Raw genomic sequence first — 15,740 nt, forward strand, 5'->3', positions numbered from 1 at the left:
ACCTTTAATGGCTGTGTATTAAAATCTCCACAAACCAGAAGTAGATACATCCCTGCTTTCCCCTACCTTAGTAGCTTCCAGTTAGCCACCTCCTCCTTGATGTTCTCAATATAGGACACAAAATGTTCCCATATTTCCATAATTAGGGACCATCCTGGGGGAGTGAAAACATTCAGTATGTCAACCACTCCATCTACAGAACCGAATAGCCAAATCCTCACATGCTGGACATTAGATGTTAGTATTGTTACCCACAGTTGTTCTATTCTACATTTCAATTTACAGGATACTCATATGGAAAGCCCCCCGTGGGCCTTCTCTTCTTGCTCCTTGTAGTCTGGGTAAAGTTTTCAAGAAACCCATTAACACTGACACCCTCCAAGGCCCAAGTTTTCTGGAAGCAACAAATCAAAAATTTCCTCATAAACTTTAACCAGTCATAATTTATAGTTTTACCAGCCAAGCCTGAGATGTCTCAGGAAATCACATGAGGATAATCATTGCCTCCCAAACCATCATGCATGCTCTGGGAGAGACTACTAGGATTGAATCGGTTGTCACAAAGGGCGAAGTTGACCCTACTCAGTCAGAACCCCCTCTGCAATACTCTTCGGAAGAGGGGGCCAGAGTTGCTGCTAAGCATGACCAGTCTCAGCAAACAAACTTTATTTCTCTGCTCTCAGGGTTTAGGAACTCTATTGTTGTTAAGTTTCTTTGCAAAGTAATGCGCAATGTCCTATGTACAGCCTCATTTCTAATCTCAGGGTCACTCTTCATCACCACCCCCCAAAAAAGTATGAATTGAGAGAGGATCCTGGTCAGTGGATGCTGTTTGCACTAAGTGAGGATGTAGTGTAGCAACACTCGCATAATCAAGACCTGATCAGGGCAAAACATCGACCCGCATAATATGGAAATCGTCAACATGGCTGAGCACCAGTCTGGTAATGCTGGGAAGGGTGATTTCGACCTTTGTGGTGTCAACTGATTAAACAATTTTCAATAAAAAGCCATCACTAATACGTAGTTATGACCTTGTGTTTACAGAATATGAGACACTCTCACATCGAGTTTGCATACATTCCTTCAAAGTTCCATTGACACGGGTAGTGCAGTTAGGGGGTGGCCCTGCCTGGCCTCCTTCGGGCTACGGCGGTCGTGGACGGGCCCGCCCTTGGCCTAGAAAAGGGTTAAGAGCCTATATCTATTTAAGGGCTTTGCAGAGACAATGTCCGGGGAAAAAGTCAATGAATTCCAAACAGCAGTCTGCAGCGTCCCGATCAGCTGAGGTGAAGTTGCTGCCCCACTGGCAGCCCTTCTTTGTAATTTGACCCCCCCACAGTGCTTTCTACCCTGACGAAGACCGGAACCAGAGGATTGAGACCGACAGTTGTTCCAACCACTCCTATAATGTTGGCACTCAAACATGCAGTTTGCCCAGCAGCAGGGCTAAATTCGGGCACTGTCAATACCCCAGACTTTTCTGCCCTGACTGGATGGGTCACCACTGCAACTCTTTTTGTGAGATGAGTTCTCCTCTTGGCTTTCTATTTCTTTTTGATTTGCGTAGGGTATTTTTTTCCTGGTTCTTATTTATGGGATCTGCCAGGCTAATTAGTGGTACTGGTATCATTCCCCACCTTATTTGAGTTGAAAGGGATTAGAACATAAACAACTTAATTTTCTGTAGAGTCAGTCATTACTGCGCCATCTCTTTGAGCCACAACATTCTTGTTGGCACCCTTTGGGTTTGAAAATAGCCACTTTAGGGAGTATGTAGGAAGGGAGAGACCAGGTTTTCCCTTTTTCTTTTGTTTGCCCTTATTCTCTGCAGCCCTAGTGGCTGAATGTATACTTTTATCACTGGTGGGCGGCAGAACAGAGATTCCAAGATTGCACCGTTGAGTATCAGAGAGTCCCTGGGCATGAGCTCTAACCATGGGTTCACATTTCTCCATGCTAGGGGTAGTTCCTGTTCCTAGGCACTTGGTTTCATTGGTGTTGCTTGGGGAGTTGGCAGTTTCAAACGGTTTTGATGCATTTGCATGGGGAGCAGATGGTCCAGATTTAGCTTTGCAAACTGAGTTTATGTCCATCATGATTAGGTAATTATTAAGGTGCAGTATATCATGGGCTATTGATTTTCTCAGATCCATTGGGTGTCTGTCTGAGAGGCTACATCCCATTTTTTGGCAGAGTGTGCTAAGACATGAAGTATCTGGGTCAGCAGTAATGTTATGTGATCAGACCCATTTAGTGAGTTCTCCACGAGCGAAAGGATCGAAAACAGAATTCTTTTAAGACCGCTCATAGCTTCTGAAACAGCAAAGTCTTGTGGGACTAACAAATTGGGTGAGAAGATTGAATCCCCAAAGTGAGGCCCTCCCATAGAGCACTTCTACTTTCTGCCGGTGGGTTGTCTGAGGCAGCCTGGGCCTCCACAGTGTCTTCCAATATGATGATCAGGTCATCTAAGTTCCTGGACCCCTCTTTGGGCCTCTCTTTATTTGCCCACCCACATGCTGGTACGTCAGTCAAGGTATAATCCAAAAACATTAGAGAACTGGAGATCAGCTGATCGTTACCTGGGCATTTAACATCCCATTGGGCAGGGACTTCTGCAGTGCTATCTGGAGGGTAACTGTTCAGCTAAAGAGGGGGGTTGGCCACAGGAGTTCTGCTGGCCTTCTCTACGGGCATCATTGTGGACTCTAATAGGCACTGTGAGGCATCTATTATACCTGGAGAACTTATATGAGAAAGGGATTGTATTAGTTCCTCAGGCTGGGTTGGAGGCCCTTGGACAATGCTGCCATCCCCATAGTCACTGTTGAACTCATGGACCGCCCCCCTTAGAGTTCGACAGTCCACTCTATCTTCACTACGATGTTTCAGCCTGTTTTACCATGGGTCAATTCTGGAGCAGTCTGTTTTCCAGGTTGGCCGCATGCTGGGGTTGCAGGACTCAGCTCATCAGCATTGGACGCCACTGATACACTTTCTGTTGTGACCTTACAGTAGTAATTTTGGGACAGATCTGCCTGCTGCCTTAGAACTTGGGCAGATTCAGCACCCACTTTGTCAACCACTGGCTCAGGAGCATTTATGTTATCTCTTCATATACTGCCCTTTCCTTCTGCATAATTCATCAGTAATGTATTCTAGAATCTCAATGAGCACCTCGGACCGTCAGTTTGATACATCTATTTGTAAGTGTCACGTCGAGGCTGCGGCAGCATGGTACTTTTAAGGAGGCAAAGGGCTATCCTTCTTTCCATGCAGGCTATAACTGTGGTTCTCCTGCAATCCTCTGCCCTCAAGGCACCAACCAGTAGGATGGACGGGCTGGTGCCTCCAGATCCTAGCATAACCACTCACCAAGGAAGCAGAATAGGAGGAGCGGGTGCAGGAATCAGAGTTCAAAGTTCACAAATTCAGGATTCAAAATTGCAGTGTTGTAATCATTGAGGATAGGTGGAGAGCAAGGGTAGAAGCACTTCCTAGACTACAAGCCACACCTGAACCTAGTTGGGCCAATTACTGCAGCTGAGGGTCGTAACCTAGTGTAGCAGCCCTAACGCCACTGTGTCCCTATTCCACTCCCTCTGTCGCCATGCTATTTGAGGAGAGACCTGCTATCAGAGGCAACAATAGGTCCGTATGCCACAAACAACCAGGCAGGCAGGAAACAGGAAAACCACTGTATGGGAATGCATTCCCACTTACTGCAAAGTGGATCTCACTTACTGAGGTGTTGACACTGCCACTGCTTCTGAAATCAAATAGCTTCTTCTTCCCAATCCATATAATTAAGGCCGCTTACTGGCAGCTTCAAAAAGGCCTACTTTGAGAGTGGAAGGGAGGCCAAACGAGTATCTGGGGTGAACAGACGGAGTGGAGCCACATGGCCCCAGGTTCAAACCCTACTGCTTGCTGATGCAACAGTGTCCATACAATGAATGGCAGAAGCTGTCTGTAGCAGATCGCATTGCTGGGCAATCAGCATACGGTACCACTGTTCTTCACCCACCGGAGGGGAAGTAAAAATGTGACACAAAGGCAGCCGGTTTCATGCTTGGCTTCCTGTACTGCAGCACTTAAGCTGCATCCATGAACAGCGGGTGGCAACTGCGGCGGGAGTACAAAAGGGTAGATAGAAAAAAGGGACCGGCAATCTCTTTGATCTCCGTGCCGGCTACTAGTTCCGTGCAGGTCTTCTCCCCCTCCTCGATGTGTGCAGTGTGTAGCTTGTTGCGGTTTGCTGCATCTCAGTGGTTGCGTCTCAGATGTTGCATCTCTTATTCCCAGAAGGAGTCAACTTCCCCACTGGTGTATGGGGAAGGACCACCTACAACACAATAATTTGAATATTGCTTTATAAATAGTACAAGAACGCACACTCTTAATTCCATTAACAGTACTATGACATGCCAGTGATTTGGGAGATTCAACACTCTGGAAACACATATGTATATATTGTCTGAATAGGGGATGCAGTCAGTTACTTTGCATGGCAGAGGTGGCTGCATGATGAGGCTCAGAGATATCTAACCTCACATGCCTGAAGAATGCAAGGCATGTGATGTTAGATGTACTGGTGCGCAGCATCATCTCAGGCACCCTTGCACCATGACACAGGGGGAAACTGTTGGCCCTAGGCAGAAAACTGAAGTGCTGCATTCAGAAAAGACAGATTGAGCATTACATTCTTCTTCCACATCACCTGTGGTGGGAGACTAAATGTTTGGTTCATTCCCTGCACAAGCACATATGTGAAATCAGTTAATATTTCCAAAGACATGCATGTTAAATCTAAAAAAACTCACACAACCCAGTGAACAGCCCCCGGGACAATTACGTAGCATTACACTGGATTTTTGTAACCACTACAGTAAATGATGTGCCCCTTACATGTTTACACTGTTTTGAATGTGATAGTAACATAACTACATACAGATGGTACATACATACATATGGGTCCACCTATCTTCAGTCCAATGTGGTCCACCAGATAAACCTCTCATGACATCACATCAGCCCAGTGATGTTTCAGCTGCTTGATGGTGTGATCTGTCGCAAACACAGTCGATATTGCCAACACACCTTTTCCAGCTCTCCTTCTATTCTTTGGCAGGGTATCTCTGACTGACTCTACTACCTCTGATGCCAGCATGTTTGGAAGGTATGGTTCAAGAGGCATATCATGCCCTCCAAGTCATCCTCGGACCAATTCTTGGCCCTAACCTTTACTGACATGGCCAATGAATATATATTACCTATAACACAAACAAACATGCCTTAAGCTAAACACTATGCCTAAAATATCAAAGCCCTACATTGACAAACACCCGACAAAAGAATGGCAAATCGGATGCAATTAACATCAAAAAGATACAAAAGGCACACAAATTGCAGAATACATGGACAGACCAGACACCAACAATGACAATATTTGCAGCATAACATTTGCCATTCTAAAGCTCTAAAAACACCTCCCACACCTAGCACAGAATACTAGAGAGTACGAGAAAATGAAAGTAACTTTCAAAATTCATACTATGAAGCCTGCAATACCCATTGTGTAATTTCCTGGGTGTTTCCAACTAATTTCCTACATTTTTAATGTTTCTTATGACATGTTGCTACTCAAATGGCCATAGTGTGATGAATGCAAGACACATTTGCACTTCTGCAGTTCATGCACTGGCCTTTAAGAGGGGCATCAGACCGACACAACTGGTGCACCATGCAAAAGGGGCGATGCACAGGTTCTGACCAATGCAACTGGCCTAATGTGTGGGATCTTCTGTAGAGGACTGTGAAATGCAGGATACACACCTTGGGCACACTGTCAGTAGTCCTGGACTTACAACTCTGACATTTTCAGTTTGCTTACGTGTGACATTTGAGTGGTCATAGTATGATTATGTGTGACTCTTCTTAGGTACGACATTTTGAGTGAAACTTTATTGTGAGGTGAACAAAGTAATTACTGTCATATAATGAGACTAATTATAAAAACAACATCCTTTTATGTTTATAGTATACTTTGTTGGACTTAGATACATGCAGAGATACAGGGATTTGTCCAAAATCGGTTGGCATACCCCATGACGCATGTTACTTGGCAGAGCTATGGACTAGGGTGGCACCACTTGGCAGGTCTGTGTTAGAGGGTAGTGTCCAGGTGGTAAAACTGTGTGGTTTTAAGTCTTTCATGCCACTGTTAGTTTATGACAGGTGGGGCAGCAAATGGGCCATGAAGTCAGTCTGAGGTTAAGGAACGCATGTGCAATCCTCTTTACCCAGCCAGGGAAACAGCAGGAAGCATGGCAGCATGACAGCACAGCAAGAAAGGGATCATGAGCTGCATGATCACATTTCAGCTGTCACAGCTGCTACTAGGGTACACACCTGGATGTCTCTTACAGTCATATGTGCATGTGAAGATTGCTCCTGGGGCCTATGACACACTTTATTGTACTCCCCATTCTGCCCAATCTCTTTATTCATGCAATGTTTCGGGAACCCTTCCATGTGATGTGTCATGGATGCAACACACACTTAGGGAAGTGCAAAGGCAGGCTGGCTCACCGAAACAACAGTCTATGTGCAGCCCAGCTTGCAGATTTACTAGACTTTCTTATATAATATAATGTATTTGTTAGGCAGGAATGACTTAGCACACAAAGCTAGGCAAGGCCATCCATGTAATGTGGTGGTAAATACTGCACTCAGGGCTATAGGTATGACATAATATGTGTGACATTTGTACAACACACCACAGTAAAAGGGCAATGCAAATCTTTTCTGATATTTATTGGGACACCCAAGGCCACTTTGTGTAGCCCTGAGAAGTGTCATTTATATTGAGTAACAGAATGCATTGCCAATCACTGCATCACCTTACCCTGCACCAGAGAGACATTCCATGACCGTTGCATGGGGATACCCATTCACATCCCATGGTTTTAGAATTACCAAGCCAGGTAAACCTGGGAATGCAACAGGAAGTACAACCTTCCCAGGATGCATTACAAAGAGTTGTACCTTTGAATTTCCTTGTTGCTTCATCTTACAATGTGTGCTGTGCTCTGCTGCATACAAAGATGGTGGAATTTGGCTCAGAGAATATTTTGCTTATTAGGAAGGCGCACCTTCATGCACAAATATGTTCCTACATGCAATAAAAGCACCCTTTCTCCATGGTGCAAATGTGCTTGTGTTGGCCCTAGCCAGCCAGAACAGCACTAACACAGGGAAAAAGACAGAAATGAAGTGCATGCTATTAGATACAGCACATTATTTCCCTTTAGCTTTCACACACGGCCATGTAGTAGGGAGACTTTCTGTGCTGCACTGTGTTTCCATGCTGATTATATGCTCCCTCTATTTACAGTTACAGGACAATAGGGGATCAATACTGTGATCCTCGTGTATTGGACTACCACAAACATCATGATGTGCAGTACACTCACTCAGGCACTGCACACTGTTTGGTCCTACACTCCCTTTGGCCTGTGCTAGATTGTGTGAAGGCAAACACACACTTCTAGCACACACACACTCACCATGTGAAAACCTAGCCACATTTGAACACAGACACATGCATTCTGAACATGGTTTTATCATGCACACATATTTTGATCAACATGATGTTGGGCAGAGGTGAGGTGCAACACACAGCAACAGACCTTTTAATAGGTGACTAAACCAGTAGGCCTCAGGGCAATGAACCAGGGTCACATGGTCATATACACTTCTACTGTTAAATAAATATCATTATGCTAAACCCACTTTGACTTTGTCTTACTCCTGTCAAAGGTATAGCAGTACATCTACTCTGGGGACAGGCCTTTGTGTGGCCCTCTGGGTCCAAGACGACTGCAATCTATAACACAGGCCTATGTAATGGCTACTTTGAGATGACACAAGATTTGTGATCCCCTCAACTATGCACTTATACAATCAGGTCAGGGGTAAAGTTCTCTTGCAAATGCAGAGGTAGGTTCATATCTAAAATTCTCCATTGCACCATGTTCAATATGTTAGTGTATGTACACATACATTTGTATGTGACCTTTGATATATACACTTCACAAGTTTGCCATCTCTATATTGTTCGGGTGTTTGATGCTTGCAAAAACATGTCCATTGTCTTACTTCTTTGGGTAATGCCTCAGATTGCAAGGTCATCTGTTCATACTATTGTATTACAGGACTTTGAGCATCATCCCATTTCTGTGCAATACATGTAAAATATGTATTTGGTCAACTGTGGCCTGATGTGGCATATATGACAATCTGGCCAGGAACTGACTCACGTGTAGTGATTTGGGGATCCCCTCTTGCATGTATGCCTTCTTTACAAATGACATTTTTTCATGTAGACAATACTTGACTTTTGTCCATAACAACTGTCACGCATGATCTGTGATAATATGTGCAACAATATTTGCTCCTGCAAAGTGCTGACATTCTGCATGCTGCCAGATTGGTGAGACACACTGCAATGAGTGGTGTGCCTCAGGTATGGACATAGAGGGTTACTTGTGTTCCAATACTCAATGAGTACCATATGAAACACACTTTGCTGCTGCAGAACACTGCAAGACTGCTAGATGTGCAGCACTGCTTAAGTGTATGAGGACAGGACTGTGCTATTTAGATGTAGATATGTGGCAAGCCTAGCTTGCCCCTTACATGCAGTACACTGCATCACATTGCATTGCTGTGTTGGCTGATTAAATATTAAGAGCCATGGCCCCATGCTGCTCAACAGTTCTGGCAACATGGTTGATACATGTTTATGCAAACTTCTAGTTGAGAAGATGTGAGTGACTTGATGTTTACAATGACTGTGACATAAAGACAACACAATGAATTAGTTCAAACATGTATTCTCATGTTGAACATTTCAGACAATTGCAGACAATTTATTCATCATGTCTTTTTTTCTGTAATAAAATTGGTCAAAATGTAGTTGCCTCACCACTGAGCAGCCATTGTGTGGTGGATGTATCTTCACTTATCATCCTCCTTTTCCATTTGGCCAATCTCTTTAGCCTTTGAGTCCCACAGGACATTAGATTTTACACAAATATTGTGGCGGACCGCACGCACAGGTATAATCTTGCATACCATGGGGGGGAGTATAACATCTTCCGCCAGACATTTTCAGGCATCGAACCTGGACTTCAGAACTACAAATGTCCATTTGACAACATTTCTTGTCCTGATCAGTGCCTAGTTGAATTGTTTTTCTGGCTCCATCTGGGGATGTACCAAAGGGATCATGACCCATGTGTGCAAGCTAAATCCTTTGTCAGCTGAAAGTAGAAAAAAATACAAATGTTCATGATTGTGCACATTGTTAAAGAGACATGCCTGTCTGTATGTCTCTTTAACGTAGTTAAAGAGACATACATGTGTGTTATGTATACTGACTAACTCATGGATGTTTCTTACAGTATTGAAATTTATGTGTTTTATGTTCAGTTGACATCTCTTCCAGTTTTCCGTGTCATTGCAAATGCTGACCATGTCCAGATTCTTTGGACACTTATACATGTTGACTTGCATGTTCAGGCACTAGATTACTGTGATAGGTATTTTGAAATGTTCTTGACCACTCTATGTTAAATGTTTTCACTACATGATCAAAGTGACAAAATAGTGAATTTCTGTTATATATTCAGCTCCAGGTAGATCTGGACAGTGCCACCCTGTTTGACACTCACAGATACATACGTCTTTTTTAAAGAACTGAATGTTGCTTGCTTGCTTACATGACCTTGACTCTGCCTTTGATTTGTTCACTTACTTTAGCATGGAAATTTGCTGCCTACATTTTTATGCATTTCCAACATGTGACATGGATAGTAATACATTTTGTTGTCAACCTTCAGCTAATGCTCATTGTCAGACAAGTTGTCATGCTGAACATAGATTGACACATAGGTGGGACATGTTATGTAGGGCACACTGATGTAGATAAATGTATCTTTCTACTACATAGATGGACACAATTCTTTAGGTTTTCAAATGTATGTGTATGATTTTAACTTGTACTTCTATGTCTTGATTCTGTCATCATTGATGTGGCAGGAGAATGTGGAGATGGGGATCATGAGTACATTGTAATACCTTGCCCTGTTTGTATTTCATTCTGTGTTATTTACTGGTGTATGATATGTTTGACAGCATTGGTTTGCGTTTCTGAATATAACTATGATGGATTAATATGCAGGGAGTTTGGCATTCTTACAAAACAATACTGGTGATCTATCACATTGGTTACATATGACAATGTGGCTTGATACCTATATGTATATGTGTACCAAAACGTTCAGTATGGCTGAGACATATGTGTGTTTTGTACTGATGGCATCATATTGGTACACAAAATTGACATTTACATATGTATGGGACCTTCACTTACAGAGCATGACAGAAATTGAATTTACAACTACTTCTTCCAGTGTTGCTCCAGAAATTCTGGTCAACGTACAAGTATACTGCCATATGTGACACACTAACTTATGGACACATGATTTGTTCACACACCACTAATTTATTGGAAGTTTAACTGATACCGAGACTAGGTACATCACTGAGGTAGCAATCATCTCACACTTAGTCAGCATGTGCCCACTGTACTCATATTGACCTGGCTTGTGTACCACATAATTTTATTCTTGATTTGTTAACCAGTTCAGATGATGTTGTTCAGTCCATTCACACAGTGCAAGATGACACAATACTTTTCACAGATGTCATGTTACAACTGACATTGCAGGATTAGAGAGGGAATGACACAATGGAAAATCATTGTCTGCATGTTGCAGTAAGTTGTTCCCACTATGGACATATAACTCTAAGGGCAAGATATGTGGCAAAGTGGCACAGTGCAGCATGGCATTTCACCTTGCTGCACTGCACTGCATCACAGGAGAAGTGCAAGAATGCACAGTATTTAATCCATCCATCACTTTCCTGTTTTTTCACACTGTGCTGGCACACAATGTGTTGCCTAGCACACATACAAGTACCATTGCACCATGTTTCACAGAATGGGAAGAGAAAGTAACATGGATGACTTAAGTAATTTATCCTTATTATGCCTAACCTGTGGAGGCATATTTATTTGACACAATCCCAGATTTTACTTTTTTGGTATATGTGACATGCATCACAAACCATGCAAGCTGCATGGAAACACCCACACAACACTCATGGAACACCTCTCTTGCACATAGTAATGCAACACAACATTTTGTGCTGCATTGCAATACTGCACATTTTGAATGTCATTCAAAGCCACACAAAGTGGCTTTGCATATCTTTAACTATCTGACTTATAGGTTTGCATTACACAGGTACCAAGATACATAATGCAAACATGAGGCACACCTCTTGTAAATATACCTCTGGCTCTATAGACAAACACAGAGATGGCTATTATGTCACACATTTCAGATTTGTAGTTGGTATGTTGCATACTTCAGATATACTTACCAACAAGTAGGTAATTCCCATATTGCTCATTCTGGAAGCGCTCATTGATGATACTTTGCTGGAAGATGTAGGCATAATGCACACTTCCAGGTTATTTGGCCCGCACATTGATCAACGTTCCCAGATGGTTCACTATGGCCTGGACATTGATAGAATTCATGTGCTTCCAGTTTCTGTACAGGTGGTATGTTTCAGCAGGAGGAACTATTTGCACATGTGTGCAATCCATTGCACAGAAGACATGGGAAAATTCCAAAAAGACGTAAAAGCCTTGCTTGGTGTCCAGTTGTTGCTGTTGGGTCTTGGGGAAGAGGAGGTTCTGGGGTGTGAGCCTGATTATGGCACCCAGGACAGAGCGTAACAAGGCATAAAAGGATGCCTTTGATTTTCCTGTTACTCTGGCTATTGTGGCCTTGAAGGAACCAGATGCCAGATTGCGGAGCACAGCCATCAGTTTGACTTGTGGAGGAATGTTAGTGGGCTTGGCAGTTGGTGGCTGGAGACTTGTTTCAATGTTGTAGAGCAATGTAATGATAGACTTCCTCCTGAGTCTATAGAATTTGATGATCCCATACTCCCTGAGGTCAAGGAGGTAGATGGTCGGCCAGGACACACACTTCAACCTCCTTCGCTGCCTATGTGGTGATGGTGGTCGTCGCCATCTCCTCACAACTCCTAGCTGCAGGATCACAACCTTCATGGCATAGTAGAGCTTTCTAAACTGTTTTTTGATGTTTAGGTTTTTATTACAAAGCAACTGTGTCATTTTCTATGCCTGGGTTACCGATATGCAGATTTCTTGGCACATTTCATGCCTTGCACCCTGCACCCACATAATGCATTACACATTGCAAACTCATAATTATCACTGCATTAGATTTGCTTTAGATTTTTGGGGGCAACGTCTACCTTGTGTATTTCAATTTGTGCATGGTGCCGCTGGTTTAGGCGCAGCTTTTGCCCTACCCAGTCTTAAAAAATAATGTCTTTGGGCAATTGTGTAATCTTTTAAATGTGGAGTACTGCTTGCGTAGTAGTTTGATCCAAAAATTGTGGCACACCGCCAGTGCGTCCCTCTCATAAATATGACCCTTGGTGCCTTCTGCCTGTCTCTGAATATATGTCGGGTGGGTGACAGCTGGATTTGTGCATTCCCTTCAGACAACCACACCCAAAGGGAGCTTAGGTGTGACTATTGGCCCACCCACATCCTAATGAACCATTCTGGGCACGATGGGAGGAAGAAGCTGAAACACCTGAATGGGCTGTGTCTTGTCCCCACTTAAAGCACTGCATACCCTCCTGTAGTGAGTGTGGAGCCAGGGCAGATAGGGCAGGGACTCTGTGCACTTCAAAGTACTCTCTTTGAAGTTTCCCCACTTCAAAGGCTAACTGGGTATACGTACCGGACCTCAGACACCACCATCTCAGTACACGTCTGGACCGGTGTATACTTTACCAAAAAGAAGGACTGCTGTGCTGCTGAAAGGACAGTCACACTGCCTGAATCTGCTGGACCCCTACCCAGTTGTGCTAGCCTGCTGCCTGCTGTCCTCCTTGCCGGGTAGTAAGAAGAACTGTACTGGCATCTCTCTAACCCACAACAAAAGTGACTCTGAGGCCCTTGCTGGCTTGCCTATTTACTGAGGTCTCAGAGACATTAGTCAATTAGTCAATCAATCACTGTTTGTTAAGCATAACTACTTGCCCGTGAGGGTCTCAAAACGCTGAGGGGGGGCGTGGAGCATCCATCAGTGCAGTGGTTATACCTGTGTGTACCAAAACTGTCAGTATGGCTGAGACATATGTTTGTTTTATACTGATGGTATCACATTGGTACTCAAAATCGACGTTTACATATGTATGGGACCTACACGTACAGTGCATGACAGAAATGGAATTTACAACTACTTCTTCCAGTGTTGCTCCAGAAATTCTGGTCAACGTACAGGTATACTGCCATGTGTGACACACTAACTTATGGACACATGATTTGTTCACACACCATTAATTTATTAGAAGTTTAACTGATACCGAGACTAGGTACATCCCTGAGGTAGCAATCATCGCACACTTAGTCAGCATGTGCCGACTGTACTCATATTGACCTGGCTTGTGTACCACATAATTTTTTTCTTGATTTGTTAACCAGTTCAGATGATGTTGTTCAGTCCATTTACACAATATAAGATGACACAATACTTTTCACAGATGTCATGTTACAACTGACATTGCAGGATTAGCGAGGGAATGACACAATGGAAAATCATTGTCTGCATGTTGCAGTAAGTTGTTCCCACTATGGACATATAACTCTAAGGGCAAGATATGTGGCAAAGTGGCACAGTGCAGCATAGCATTTCACCTTGCTGCACTGCACTGCATCACAGGAAAAGTGCAGGAATGCACAGTATTTAAGCCATGCATCACTTTCCTGTTTTTTCACACTGTGCTGGCACACAATGTGTTGCCTAGCACACATACAAGTACCATTGCACCATGTTTCACAGAATGGGAAGAATAAGCAACATGGATGACTTAAGTAATTTATCCTCATTATGCCTCACCTGCAGAGGCATACTTATTTGACACAATCCCAGATTTTCCTTTTTTGGTATATGTGACATGCCTCATAAACCATGCAAGCCCCATGGAAACACCCACAGAACACTCATGGAACACCTCTCTTGCACATAGTAAAGCAACACAACATTTTGTGCTGCATTGCATTACTGCACATTTTGAATGTCATTCAAAGCCACACAAAGTGGCTTTGCATATCTTTAACTATCTGACTTAGAGGTTTGCATTACACATGTACCAAGATACATAATACCAACATGAGGCACACCTCTTGTAAATATACCTCTGGCTCTATAGACAAACACAGAGATGGCTATTATGTCACACATTTCAGATTTGTAGTTGATATGTTGCATACTTCAGATATACTTACCAACAAGTAGGTAATTCCCATATTGCTCATTCTGGAAGCGCTCATTGATGATACTTTGCTGGAAGATGTAGGCATAATGCACACTTCCAGGTTATTTGGCCTGCACATTGATCAACGTTCCCAGATGGTTCACTATGGCCTGGACGTTGATAGAATTAATGTGCTTCCAGTTTCTGTACAGGTGGTATGTTTCAGCAGGAGGAACTATTTGCACATGTGTGCAATCCATTGCACAGAAGACATGGGAAAATTCCAAAAAGACGTAGAAGCCTTGCTTGGTGTCCAGTTGTTGCTGTTGGGTCTTGGGGAAGAGGAGGTTCTGGGGTGTGAGCCTGATCATGGCACCCAGGACAGAGCGTAACAAGGCATAAAAGGATGCCTTTGATTTTCCTGTTACTCTGGCTATTGTGGCCTTGAAGGAACCAGATGCCAGATTGTGGAGCACAGCCATCAGTTTGACTTGTGGAGGAATGTTAGTGGGCTTGGCAGTTGGTGGCTGGAGACTTGGTTCAATGTTGTAGAGCAATGTAATGATAGACTTCCTCCTGAGTCTATAGAATTTGATGATCCCATACTCCCTGAGGTCAAGGAGGTAGATGGTCGGCCAGGACACACACTTCAACCTCTTTCGCTGCCTATGTGGTGATGGTGGTCGTCGCCATCTCCTCACAACTCCTAGCTGCAGGATCACAACCTTCATGGCATAGTAGAGCTTGCTAAACTGTTTTTTGATGTTTAGGTGTTTATTACAAAGCAACTGTGTCATTTTCTATGCCTGGGTTACCGATATGCAGATTTCTTGGCACATTTCATGCTTTGCACCCTGCACCCACATAATGGATTACACATTGCCAAACTCATAATTATCTCTGCATTAGATTTGCTTTAGATTTTTGGGGGCAACGTCTACCTTGTGTATTTCAATTTGTGCATGGTGCCGCTGGTTTAGGCATGTCACGGTTTTCAATGGGCTTACCGTCGAAGTTGAGAAGAGTTGGGGAACGACCCCGGTTCTGGCAGGTTCTGCTCTGGCCGAGGTAGGGGCGACCCCTTCCGGTAGCCATGGTGCTGTTTGACAATAGCAAGCCACTACAGTCCGTGCCCTCCAGAAGGAGTCCCAGAGGAAAAACCCCAGTAGGGTAAAAAACCTCCAACAGGAACTCCCTGAAACAGAAGGCAGACACCAAGGCGTTAGAGCTGAAGATCCGGAGTACAGGAAGACTGGAAACGAAGACAGGTCAGGAAATACTGGATTCACGGGAAGAAA

The sequence above is a fragment of the Pleurodeles waltl genome, chromosome 7 (assembly GCF_031143425.1).
Source record: "Pleurodeles waltl isolate 20211129_DDA chromosome 7, aPleWal1.hap1.20221129, whole genome shotgun sequence".
NCBI classification, from domain to species: domain Eukaryota; kingdom Metazoa; phylum Chordata; class Amphibia; order Caudata; family Salamandridae; genus Pleurodeles; species Pleurodeles waltl.